Here is a 14,199-nt window from a genome sequence, read left to right as displayed (position 1 = left end):
CAATATAATGCTAAAATATTTTACAACAAAACATAATGGTGGTTGGGAAGGGATAGCCTACTAGACAGAGTTACAAACTATAGTTGTGTCGAGTCACTTGACTAGGCCTACAGCCTAACTTTGATAGCTTTATTTCGGTCGGTGACCATAAAAGCACAGATAAAATATATACATAGACATAAAATACATAAATAATTCAGCATTTGAGATAAAAAGTTATTAAACAACGGTTATCAAAGTAGCAACAATAAGCAATTCTAATTCCATTCTTTGTTTCCGCCGTTGGCCAAGAAAAAAAATATACAGTACACATATTCAATCACTGATAAAAAAATAAAAAAATTTTAAGAGGGACCCAGCGCCTTTAGAATACGGTTACGCGTATGCCAAACATTGGTAAGAAATTTTGTTAGTGCGAAGACAGTTGGGCCAGAGACATCAGATTTTAAAATCCTATACATTGGTGCATATTCCCTGCAGCCCATATTCCTTATCAGCGGGAGGAGCCAGTATTTTCGTGCTACCTTGTAGGCTGGGCAGAAAAAAGCCACATGCAAATCAGTTTCCTCCGTAGCATCACAAGCCGGACACTGCTTTGTGGTGGGAGCCGATGGCCAGGTGCTTGTAAAAGACCGGAAAGGCAGTGTGCCGTATCTCCATTGGAGAAACAGCTTCCGGGCCAGTACAGGGGAGATAGGATCCAAAACCTTCTCAAACCTATAGAGATCCTTGCTTTGCAGAAACACGGAGGATAAGGACCCTTCTACCTGGGTGGCTTGGGCCCTGGCTAATTTGTGTTTGTGATATACGTTAGCCAGGGACTTTTTGGAAATATTTAGTGCGGCTTTCGCTGGCTCAGTCCATAAATCGGGGAGCCCTATTTCCATGCAAGTGGCTTGGATGTTTTTGACCCAAGGGATATTGAGCACTTTTGGGTGATTCAGAAGTTCGACCAGTTCCGCCCTATATTCTACAAGATCATTGCTACTCCACAGCCTACGCCAGAATGCTAAGGGTCTCAGACTTATTTCGTCAGCTAACGGTCGTAGGCCCAAATCAAGCCTCAGGGGGAGGAGCGGGGTGCTGGGCGGAAGTGCGGCTATCTGTCTTATAAACTTATTTTCCGTTAATGACAGACTCCGGCAAGGCGTGTGGCCCCATAATTCCGCCCCGTACATTATCGCTCCCCTAGCCTGGGCCTTATATATCTGGATTAGTGCCCCCAATGGACGGTATGATGAACCAGTCATCATCCGGGCGATACCCCCAGTAGTTTGCGTAAGTTTGAGGTTAGCCCTACTCTGGTGAGATCCCCAAGTCATGGTTTCGTTGAGAGTCACACCAAGATATTCAAAGGTGGCCACTCTCTCGAGCCGTGCAGCTCCCAATTGCGGATTTGGCCGCAATTTTTGCCTCGGATTCAAAACCATGAATTTGGTTTTGGCCGCATTAATTTCCAGCCCCCTATCAGTACAGAAGGCCACGAAGGAGTCAAGAATCCTCTGTATACCCATAGGGGTTTTGGATAGCAGCAGGGTGTCGTCCGCAAACATAATTGCGGGCACCCTGCTGCCATTTAATTTCGGGGCGTCAGTATATTCAGTGGCATTCAGATGGGCGATTACCCCGTTGACGAAGAGGCAAAACAGGGTCGGTGCCAACACACAACCCTGTCTTACCCCCCGGCCAACGGGGAATCTATCGGTCAGTTCCCCCGACCTCCCGCACCTCACTCGGGCGTAATTGTTGTGGTGCAGCCTCTGTAAGATCAATAGGATGTCCGGGGGAACACCCATCTCTGCCAGGACGCTCCAAAGTTTCCCCCTGGGCACCAGATCGAAGGCGGCCCGTAAGTCCACAAAAATTGTGTACAGACTACCGCCCTCGAATTTTGCTACCCTCCAATAGATTAGGTTCAATCTAAAAACCTGGTCCACTGTGGATACCCCCTTCCTAAATCCCGCCTGGTAGGGACTAAGGGCACCCACCTCCTCCATCCAGTCCTGGAGCCTATTCAGCAACACCCTACCAAACAGTTTCTGTGCCACGTCTATTAAACTGATTGGTCTGTAGTTGGCTGGGAGGAGAGGCGAGCCCTTTTTGAAGATGGGGACCACCTCTGCCCCCAGCCAAGTACTAGGGATTTCCATGCCACCAAGAACTCCATTGAAAAGGGCGGTAAGGTAAGGGGCCCAAACAATGGGCTCCTGTTTAAACATATCCCCTGGTAATCCATCCAGTCCCGGCGCCTTTCCAGAAGCCAGTCCTGAGATGGCAGCGGTCACCTCACCCAGCGTTATTGGCTCCCCTTCACAGTCCGGCCAGCCCACCTCATCAGCAGCAGGAGATTCTCCCGGCTCAGAACTGTATAGGGTCTGGAAGTGAGCCTGCCACACCCCTGGGGCAATATTGGGCTCTAGTGCCGATTGTAAATTCCCCGACCCCCCGTTCACAATCCTCCAGAACAGACGTTGGTTTTGGGTCGCTAGGGCCTTAGTGAGTTCTTCCCACTGGTTTTCCTCCCATTCTACCTTAGCGTGGGCAATGAGTTTCTTGTAAGCTCGCCTGCTTTGTTTAAGGCTATCCCCCCCTAAACCCTCCTTGATTAGTCTAAGGAGTTCTGTTTTTGCCCTTCTGCAAGCTAGGTTGTACCATGATGTTTTGCCTCGTCGCCCCCCTTTTGCTTTTCGTGAACTGCAGGTGAAATGAGGTGCCGCAGCTTTTATGAGGTCCTCATGGGCCTTGAACAATTTGCCCTGGGAGTCTTTATTGTTTGCCTCGGTGTCCAAGCACCCCACAGTTTCCAAGATGGGGGTTATCCCATCATAGAGCATGGGGAGTTTATTCTTGCTTGTAGCCAGGTGCTCCCACCTGATCCTTCTCCTATTATTGTCAAGGAGAAGCGCAGGGTTGTTCCCTTCCGCATTAATCGCGAGAGCTTGGGGGCCAGGGTGAACAAGGTCAAGCTCAAGTGCGTTATGGTCACTATCGATCCTTACCGTCACCCTGAAATCCTGGATTGTCGGCCACTTCACTATTTGAGCCAAGACATAATCCAGACGGGTCTCTCTTCCCGGTCTGTTGTAGGTGGTTTTACTGGGTATGTCGGATTTCATTCGCCCATTGCAAGCTCTGATTCCGAACTTTAGGGTGAGGGCTGTAATTTGTAGTGCTAGTGGGGTCCAAGCCTTCGGAGGTGGAGCTTCCACTAAAGGCACTGCCCATCTGGCCTCTTCTTCCGATGATAACCCGTCCAGAAGGCCAGGGAGTGGCTCAAAATGAGAATTAAAGTCCCCTCCCACTACATAGTATGAATCACTCGGTAGGTCAGATATAAAGTTGGAGAGTTCATCTATGGTCGGTGATTCCTTTGCAATTCCCATTGGCCTAGAATAAATATTAATAAACACAAGTTTAACTTGGTTGGGCCATGATAGTGAAATCGCAAGGATGTCTTCAGAGTTAGTCGACAACCGCATTGCCACACAGCCCAGATGAGATGCGACCCAGGTCGTAAGTCCTCCTGACGGACGGCCTTTGCCTTCCCACCTCGCTGGAATGAAGAATGACATGTAGCCTTGGTGACCATAGTCCTCTCTGGCCCAGGTTTCCTGGAACATACATATGTCTCCAGTCTCGATATAATTTGCCCAGTCCGGGTCACCCAGTTTATTAGCCAGTCCAGCAACGTTCCAGCAAATTAGCCTCAAATGATCAGGGGTATTAGATGCCGTGCCAGGGGGGTTAGAGGAGATGGTTCCAGACTCTACTGCAGTCGGGAATTCTGGCGCATTACCAGCAGTAGGGACCGATGGTTCGGAAAGTCCACTGGAGCCGTTCTCCACAGGTGTTGGCTCATTCAATATTCCAGAGGCATTGGCAACATTGTGGGCAGATAAATCATCCAGGAACACTGGGTTGTTCAGTGGCCCGGGGTTTTTACCAACAATCGGGGTGAATGGCTTGGAAAAACTACAGGAGCCGCAATCTTGGGTCATTGGCGTGTGAGCGGAAAGTCAATCAACCCCATCCAAACCATTCAGACAATTGAAACGGTTGAAATGAAAATAGGATGTATCCTGCAGTTGGAGATTTGGGCGTTGTACATAATCCTTATGTCTGCATCTATGTTCCACCCTTGTCCACTCATCCTGCGATGGAACATGGTGCATGCGGATAGGGGGGAAAAAGAAGGATACTGAAAGGGTCTGAATAGTAGAATCCAGTGATCTATTTGTTCCTTCACAGATGTGCAGAACAGTGCCCGGATCCTTAAAACTTACCAGGATACAGTCCCCTATTATGGTTTTTCTGGTCTTCCCTAACCAAGGGACCCTTCTAACCATAATGATCTCATTATTAAAATGAGATGGTAGAGGTCGGTTCAAGTTTAGCCATTTGATGACCTTTTTCTTTAGGGATTGGTAGTCTTCATTTACCCCTGATCTTAGATGGGGGGCACCTGCTAGGACCACTGTTAAACTATTAGCTTCTGGCGGCAGATCTGGTCTCCGTGATCTTGGGGCTTGCCGGCCCGGGGAGAGTAGAGGGGCGCTGCCGGCTTCTTGGTGGCCGCCATTGATCCCTGTCTGGGAACTTTGAGGGGCAGAGTCTATTGGTTGTAAAGGCCTGTTGGTTGAGTTACTACGCAGTGCCTGGACTGAAATAGCCATTAATGGCTGCAGGGGGGGGGGCAGTAGGCACACTCTGAGGGGGGACTTTATTGGCGCCCTGTGGGACTCCTATTTTAGGAGGGTTTCCTACGGGGAGATAAGGTCCCATATTATTAGATTGCTTACTAACTAAGGTGTTCAAGGTAGTAAGAGATGTCTCTAGTAGAGTGAGCCTAATCTCCACTTTTTTCAGGCTATCGCTAATGGGCTGCAGAAGGGAACAAAGTAGGAATTCTATACTCCCTATAGATATGAGAGGGGGATTTATGTTAGATGTATTGGCCACTGGGTCGTTATTAGTAACAGCTATATTGGAGCTGAGGGCCTTGGAGGGAAGAGCAATAGGCACAGTCTCATTGTCCCTCCCAGATTGTAGTGCATTTGTGTGTTTTTTGCCAAAATCTAGATGGGATAATTTGGCTTTCCCCCTCCCCCCCATTGACTTCCTACTACGTTTGCTCGGTGGAGGCCTATGCAACTCCACCACAACACTTTGTTTTGGCTTACTTTTCTTAGTTGCATGCAAAGGGGGAGTTTGGGTAACCAAATTAACGGGGGTAATACATGTCGTGGGAGGGGTTGTGTCTATGGACTTTCCAGGGACCAACCCAGGGGAACTGGGAATTTCCCGAAATAAGAGGGGGAAGTCCTCAAGAGTCAGAGGATTTAAGCTATTGGGGGGCGTACCTTCCTCTTGGGAAATAGGATACGGGATGATCTCTGTCAAGGGTCTGCTCTTCATGGATTCAATGGAGCGCCGCCGCTCCGCCCTGCGTCTCTCCAAAGAATTTTCCTTGCCTGCGTCTCCTTTGGCAGGTTTAAAATAGTTGTCCAGTGTCCCTGTGTTGCTGCCCCCCTCCCTTAAAGGAGTTTCACGTGGTCCTGGCGAGGGCATCACCTTAATCAGATTTGGAAGTAAAAGATAAGGGATATGGCCCAGCCCGGCCTCCTTTGGCCCCTGACGGCCACAGACGGCCCGCCCTTTGCCCGGGCTTAGCCCGGCGCCGCCCGCGCGCGGTCCCGCGATGCGGAGGGCGGGATTATTTTTCAAGCGCCTTCGGGCGCGAAATGCCGGGTGTCCGGTTCCGGTCTCTGCAGTGGGGGAGCCTGGGTAATGAAGTCCACCAATCCTTCCTTCCACCCAGCGGTCGCCGTGTATGCCTCTGCGACAGCGGGAAGGAAAAAGCAAGTGCCGCAATGAGAACTCGCCAGCCCCTGTGTAGAGTCACCAGGTATGGGAAACACCACTCGCGCGTGAAATCAACATTCACAGAGCCCGCTCAGCCGAGGGCGGGATTATTTTTCAAGCGCCTTCGGGCGCGAAATGCCGGGTGTCCGGTTCCGGTCTCTGCAGTGGGGGAGCCTGGGTAATGAAGTCCACCAATCCTTCCTTCCACCCAGCGGTCGCCGTGTATGCCTCTGCGACAGCGGGAAGGAAAAAGCAAGTGCCGCAATGAGAACTCGCCAGCCCCTGTGTAGAGTCACCAGGTACGGGAAACACCACTCGCGCGTGAAATCAACATTCACACAGCCTAACAGTTAGTGCTGTGTATGAGGAATGACAACAAACAAATCCAATCAATGCCAGCAATTAATGCTGAGGTATATGTTCCTTTGTTAAATAAAATAACCTCTAAAATATCCTACTCATGGGTGGGCAAGCAGAAGAAGATCATCACTCTGCCTTGAAATTGAAGTACTGTTGCTTTCGCCACATCCGCCCCAGCAAGTGTGTTATTAAGTATTGGTGTACATTTAATTTAGTCACACCTCGACAATAAGTCACACAGCCCGGGGGAAGAGGGTTAGGGTTTGTTGAATGGATGGGAAGGGGGGTTTTTGGGAAAGGTTTGACATTGAAAAACAGTATGCATGGACAAACAAATGACAATCTTTGAAGACTAACATATCCATATGTTAAGGGAGAAAAAGGAAATGCATGCATGATGATGAGAGACCCGGATTACATACACTTCTTGTTCTGTTGTTCCGGCCTTAATACTTTTACAGATAGCAAATAGAAATTTTAAATATTGGTAGGGAAGAATCGTAAACAGAGAGCAAACCTAATGATGATAATATCAACAACAAGAACACACTGTTGTAAAGATTGTATACAAAAAAATGATTCAAATTATTTAAAAGAAGATAAAAGTTGATACTGTTACTGTGTTATCCTGGTAAAAAATGCGGACTGGATTTGCATCTCGGCATTCCTCTTGGTCCTCTCGTCCATCAATCTTAGGTGTGTCGCCTTGCCACTTGCCACTGCCCAGCTGGAAAAAAAAATTTGATTTATTGGTAAGGTGAGTGTGCATTGTAATGTTTTCCAAAGTATAGGGCAAGGCCCGGCCTGTAATTGTAGATGGAAAACCAAAGGGGATATTGAGAAACAAAGTTGAAACAAATGCACAAGTTATGTTGTAGTGCAACAAGAACACTTTCCGAGGTGGCATGTATGCATCATCTCTAGTCTCTACTCTAGTCTGTTTCCAGCATTGACCTTCAACAATAACAGGAGAGAGCAGGCCCACAGGGACAGGCCAGACGGCACGTTGCTAAGCAGTAGCACATCCTACGTTTAGACTCAAGAGTACTTTTTTTTTTTTTTTAAAGTTGGACAAAGGCAAAGCACATTATCCATTCCAAACATAGCATTTTACAGTTTAAGTTAGTAAATCAATGCACCTCAGTCATCCCACCGCTACACTCTATTCCACTTCTACACAGACATTTGGGTCTGCTGTGGTTGTTGTTGACGTGTTTACCTTTAGGCTTTTAAGTTTTATGCCACTCGTGAAACGTCCTCCTGACTTCATCATGATCTCCGATACTTTTACTGACTGGCTGTAAAGATCGGCCTGCAGTAGAAGTAAAATTGTTATTACACAACAAGAGTAGAAATATTATTGACTTGAGTCAGTCTTTAGTGTGTACAGAAAGATAGATTACTAATACACTTTGACTTCACTTGGTGCACAACAAACAAACAACGAAAACACAAACACCAATCGCTCAGAGTCAGGTGTCCAATGCATGCCATTAATTGTCATTACCTGTTCCTTCTCATCTTAAGTTAGCGGGCCGTCTATTTCGCCATCATCATGGACAGTGCTGTTGTGTCAATCATACTCATTGCGCAGATCGAGTGAGTCCCCTTCCTGTATTGAATTAAAAGCAATGAATCACCAAGCTGCAGGAGAAATACAAATTTCTTATTTGCAAGAAGGGGAAAATTGAATTCACCTTGAGTTAAGTTTAGTGGGTTCTGTAGAAAGATGATTAGTGGCAGTGCATAATTACATAACTTCATGCACAACAAACACAACAAAATCATTCAGTCTGCGACTCTGCGTCCAATGCATGGCATCAATCATTACCTGTTCCATCTTATTTTCAGTTAATGGGCAATCTCTCTCAGCTCTGAAAGGAGGATAGCTATAGTAGTCATCTGATTCATGCTCCACTTCTTTTGGCAGGACTAGGAAAGTTTGAATTTGTTCTTCTAGTATTTTTACCATCATCCAATCATTATTCATGAGGGCAATGGATTTGGGCGGGAGATTCAGTATGACGGAGCGGAGGAGCTGGATTCGGAGGACTGTACTGTCAAATTGCAGACACCTGAAACTTGTATATTAAATAAGAAGAGTAGAAGACGGTGGTAATGGATTTGTTGTGATTCACAAGTTTGTAACCGGAACGACAGACACACAAATAAAGGGGGAAAAAAAGGGAGGAAGACAGTAAGTGCAAGCCTAATTGTCAGGGAAGTATAGCTCGTCTTCAAACTCTGGGGGGTCAGCCAGTAGTAGGTAATCATCATGTGACACACTACTTCCGTCTCCTGAGCCGCTGTCCTCATCTTCCTCCATTGCTTCATGTATTGTGTAATTCGTTGGTATGAAGTGCTGATTCATTTTGATCATAGTTAACCTCTCCACGTTTTTGGGCGAGAGACTGGTCCTTCTCAATTTTACAATGGAACCAGCAGTACTGAAAACACGTTAGGAAGAGACACTTGCGACAGGGCAAGCCAGATAGCTTATCGCCAGCCTGCTGAGCAGTGGCCATTCTGACCTTTTCCTATACCAATACTGCAATGGGTTTTGATCAATGTACACCTCTGTTGGGTCATCCAGATAGGCCTGTACCATCCGCTTAATGTTCAGGGGTGCTGCTGGTAAGCTTTCATGCTCTTTTCTCTGTGCATCAGCACTGTGCTTATTAATGCCTAACTGTACATAGCAATCGTCTAATGATTGTACTGGGCCTAATGATCCAGTTATTGTTGCTGTTGTCGATAGTGATGGTGAGTGTTGGAATCCAAACGCACTGCCCTCAGCCGACGAAGTTGCACTTGATCCTGCATGGCCTGCTGCAGTACTTCTTGTGGGTTGATCTTGGGGGCTTTTAATTAGCAGCCGTTCGTTTTCCAACTCACTGGTTGCTTCAGCTATACAAGTTTTTTAGCGGGCAACATCAATCTCGGAAAAAGCAAAGAATGTCTTCAGTCCAAATTTTGCACGTGGATCCAGAATTGTGGCACAAATGTAATGTTCTTGTTCACAAAATTTTATTTTGTATTCTTACATTTTCAGCTAAGCGACGGGCTAAGCTCTCCACCAAGTGATAGGCTTCCCTTTTGTTCTCTACACCTTTGTATGATTCAGACACATTCTTCAGCTGATGCTCTAGCATTTGCAATAATGGGATAGCTTGGCCCATTGTACAGTCCTCCTTGCTGACTTCACGTGTGAAGACCTCAAAAGGACAAAGCATCTCAGTCAGGCATTTAATTAGGCTCCATTGCTCCATCTCAAGGTTCATGCCTTTAACAGTAGCATCCCCTCTTCTTTTCCAGACATATTCATGGAGTGATCTGTACTGCTCATACAGGCGATCAAGCATGTAATACGTTGAGTTCCAACGTGTTGCCACCTCCTGGATGAGTGCCTTGACTGGCATCCTATGTTCACATTGGATGATCCTCAGCTGCTTCTGAGCTTTAAAAGAATGGCTGAAATGAGTGCATATTCTTCGGCAGATGGCCAGTAAATTGCTGACTATGGGTTCTTTTTTCAGAAAGTCTTGAACTATAATGTTTATGCAGTGCGCCAAACATGGAACCCTGAAATAGGAACCAAGTTCCATGGCCTTAAGTACATTACTGCCATTGTCTGTGGCAACAAAACCAATACTAAGCCCTCCTGGCCGCAGCCATTCCAAAACCTTGCTGCGAAACTCGTGTAAAATGTTTTCAGCCGTTTGAGATTTCTCCATGGTGAACATGGCTACAGTTGCATGTTTCCGAGTACCTTTAAAAATTGCAGCTGTGTCAACAGCCCCTCGTGCAGATAGCTTATCTCTAACCCCCACAAAAGAGACCCAGTGTGCAGTGATGCACATGTAATCTGTGGCTTGACAACTGGTCCACATGTCTGTTGTCAGGTGGATATTGTGAACAGTACTCTGCTGCAAAGCTTGTCCAACAAATTCCAGCACATCATGATGTAGTGCCGGAAAAGCAATTCTTGCAAAATAGGACTGGCTGGGAACCTTCCATTTAAGGCAGATGGCAGACACAAATTCAAGGAAACCCACCCCTTCCACAAATGAAAAAGGAAGAAGGTCCAGCGTTAACATTTTAGCCATCTTCTCATTGTACAACCGTGCCGTTGGGTGGTTGAGTTGGAACTGCCCCTCCAACCTAAACATGCTCTCAATGGTAGGCTGGATTACTTTCCTTTGTGGTGCTGTTTTCATTAACACACTTAGGCTCAATGACACAGTTTGTCTCATTGCGGTACTCGGTCGCCTTGGTGTCTCAGCCTGACTCTGAGTATGGCTCTTACTACGGTGCCACTCAGATGTTACTGAGGAGGATGTGGGTGGTACCACAGCACTACTGGGGACAGGGCTAGAAATGCCTCCCTCTTCTTCACCTTCCACCGCAATAATATCGCTCCCTGATTCTTCCTGACCAACTTCAATGGGTTGAGTTTTTCTACTTTCTTTTAACTGAAGTAGGTGATTCTCCCACACGATAGTGTGGTGTATTCTGAGATGACTTGCTTGGCCTCCGGTACCATAGTTTGTACCAAGCTTACCCCGCCGAACACCTTGCCGAAAAATTGAGCATATAGCAACGTTCTCCTCCTTGGTGCTAACAGAAAAGAAGTCCCAAACTGGGGAGGAGAACTTTCTGGCACGGCTGGATGTGCCACTTTCAATACCAGATGAACTAGAGGGTGTGCTTGAAATGTGACCTTGTGCACCTAGACTGTGACTTTTACTACCACTACCTACTGAGATGGTTGAGCTGGATGTAGGTCCCTGCCGGGCCTTGGAAAATATGGCAGCTGGAGGTAGTGGTGGTGTAACCTGTGTTGGTGATATCCGTGCTACATCCCGCTCAGTAGCAGCCTTTCTGGATAGGGTGAGAATGTTGGTCTCCAATCCCTTTGGGGCGGGAGTAATGTGCGTGATGACTGGCTCGTCTTTACCAACATCAGCATCACCTCCCTCTTCTACATCTACCTCCATAACTCTAAGTTTTTCTGGGACCTTCCTTTTCAGAAGCATTGTCTTGTGGCATATATCACTCTCAGACTGAGCTGGTGGCTGCCAAGTGGCATCACGATCATCAGAAGTGGGGCTTGGAGAAGAAGATGGACTATGCCTCCTTTTCCTTATTGGTGGTCTGGAAGACAATAGATCTTCTGAAACAGTGGTTTGACTTTGCTCCACTTTGTCTGCAGGAAGCTCGATTTCCTGAAATGCCCCTACGTCAGGAGCAACAACTACTATGGTGGGCTGTTGCGGCTGCTGCTGTTCTTGTTGCGGCTGCTGCTGTTCTTATTGTGGCTGCTGCTGTTCTTGTTGCGGCTGCTGCTGTTCTTTTCGCGGCTGCAAACTTATCTGCTGAGTTTGCGCCTGCGTTGATTGTGTACTACTTTGCGATAATGACATTTCTTCAACATCGCTGCTCGTTAGTAGACTGGCTACCTCTGCGACACTAAAGCCCTTGGGCCTAGGTTGGTGGGGTTGGACCGCTGTGCTGCTCCCAGCTTGGTTCCCGGACAATGCTGCTGCAGGCGTAACTTTTTTGGTGCCAAAAAATCATTAGCCGGCACACCACCAGTCGTGGTTAATGGCACTTCCTTTTTCTGTTCCTTCTTCTCACCGGCAACTTTCTTGCTACTGGACCTGGTACCTTTCTTTGGGGCCATCTTCTTCAGATGTCAGGCAGGATGCAGATGCACAACAAGTTCTGGTCACACGTGGACATGATGCGCAGCAGGACTTCTGTCTGGCAGTCATCAGCATCACCCGGGTAGCCGGGTGATGCTGATGACACCTCCTCCTCTGTCTTTTGTGCACCTAAAAGCAAATAAGCCAGGAGAAGAACATCAGTGAAATGATGCATTTGTTGTTGTGGTTCAGTTACTTAGTACTGTACTAGTGAAAACAAAAGATATTGTCTAGCCATTTATGACTTTTTTGAACAAGGGCTATGTTATACTACTGTGTAAAGTCAGTCACACACTACACTCTCAGGAAGGATAGGAAAGTTAATAATAACCACCAAAATAAAAATGTAATGGAAGTGGGGTGGACCCTATTTGCCATTAAATTATTTGAACATATCAGCATCCATGGAGCTGCTGCTGGCAAAGGGGGTGGATGGATGGAAGCAGTAAGCCAAATAGCCAATAGGAACACCATGCAGGCCTATGGCAAAAGTAGGACACTAAAAACTCCCAGTCCAAACACAAAAAAAGGCCACCAGCCACATGAACACTCACAAATCACAAACAAGCAGGGGGCCTGGGAAACACCAGGAGCTGACAAAAGCCCTATAAAAGCCAAGTAAAGGATGCATGCTAAAGCACACTGCTCTGCCTTTTTAATGCAACAAAATGCAAATACGAACATTCAAAGGCCCCAAAAAGGTCTGCAGGGTGCATGCATTGCACACCAACACACCAGACACATACAACAAAAGCATGTCTTTAAGACAACCAACATCAGAAAGCCCACCCCAAAAAAACGCACTTCCCCAACTCAATCTAATGCCATCCATGCCCTAAATGATGTCTAAATTCAACAGACGACACAGAAAACACTTGATTAATAAAGCTGTGGCTACCTGCTCTGATCCTAGTGGATGAAAGCAGGCCTGTTGGCGGACAAGGCCAGGCAAGCTTGCAGGCCTAGGCTTGAAAATGGCCACCAGCCACATGGCCAGGCACAACAACATCAGAACGCCCACCCCAAAAAAACACACTTCCCCAACTCAATCTAATGCCATCCATGCCCTAAATGATGTCTAAATTCAACACACCACACAGAAAACACTTGATTAATAAAGCTGTGGCTACCTGCTCTGATCCTAGTGGATGAAAGCAGGCCTGTTGGCAGACAAGGCCAGGCAAGCTTGCAGGCCTAGGCTTCAAAATGGCCACCAGCCACATGGCCAGGCCCAACAACATCAGAAAGCCCACCCCAAAAAAACACACTTCCCCAACTCAATCCAATGCCATCCATTCCCTAAATGATGCTTGAAAATGAAATACATTAAAAAAAGACACCAAAGGAACAGTTGCTTCATCATGCACACACCCATGAGGCCATGCCCATGACTAGCTCGGGCCTACTACTGACTACTACTACCCACAACATTTTTAAAAAAAAGGAATGATGATAGTTACCAAAAATATATTGTAGTTACAACAACTGCAATGCCCCCAATCAAGCAGACACAACAACCACTTACTTGTAAAATATCCAAATCAAAAAATCCTCAAATCCAATTGCATTGATGCAGCAGACAAAAAGAGTGATCTTTCCAGCTCAAAATCCAAAGGACTCCTTGCACAAAAAAGGATAGCCAAATGTCAATTTAAGGAGTTTTTTTCATCCAAAATCATCATTTGCAGAAGGCTTCATGCTGCTAGAGCTGATATTCTTCTCCAAATTGAAAATTTTACATGTTCGAGTTCTCGAGCTTCACATTACTTCCGCCGGATGTCGATGGCGTGTCGAAAATGACTTGATTGCGTTCTCTCGCTCACTGTCGCATTGGATATGATGTGTTCGGGGTCTCTTTCTTCTTTTCGCGTTCGATTAGACGTGCCCGCGTCCTCACTCTCTCGCTCGCGGTGGAGAATGACGTGTTCGAGATCTCAATCTTCTCATACTCGCGTGGTGCATGATCGCGAGAAGAATGACGTGATCGCGCGACAAGTGACGTTAATGCGGGCGCGAACTGTTATGAGACAGCGCAAAATGGCTACCAACAATCCAATATCTCGTGGAGAACACGACCGGGTCGGGAAAACTTGTCGGCGAACGCGGGGATTCAGGTAAGGCAATCGCGCGCATGCGAGAATGTATTTTTTTACAGCGCGAGCAAGAAACAAATGACCGCTAAGATGCGGATTGCGGAAATTTTGACATTTTCGCGTTCCGCGTAAAGCGCGAATTTCCGTGAACGGAACAGAATTTTGACCCAGGCCTACTC

This window comes from Triturus cristatus, chromosome 6 (assembly GCF_964204655.1).
Source record: "Triturus cristatus chromosome 6, aTriCri1.1, whole genome shotgun sequence".
Classification (NCBI taxonomy): Eukaryota; Metazoa; Chordata; class Amphibia; order Caudata; family Salamandridae; genus Triturus; species Triturus cristatus.
This window is presented reverse-complemented; position numbering follows the sequence as displayed.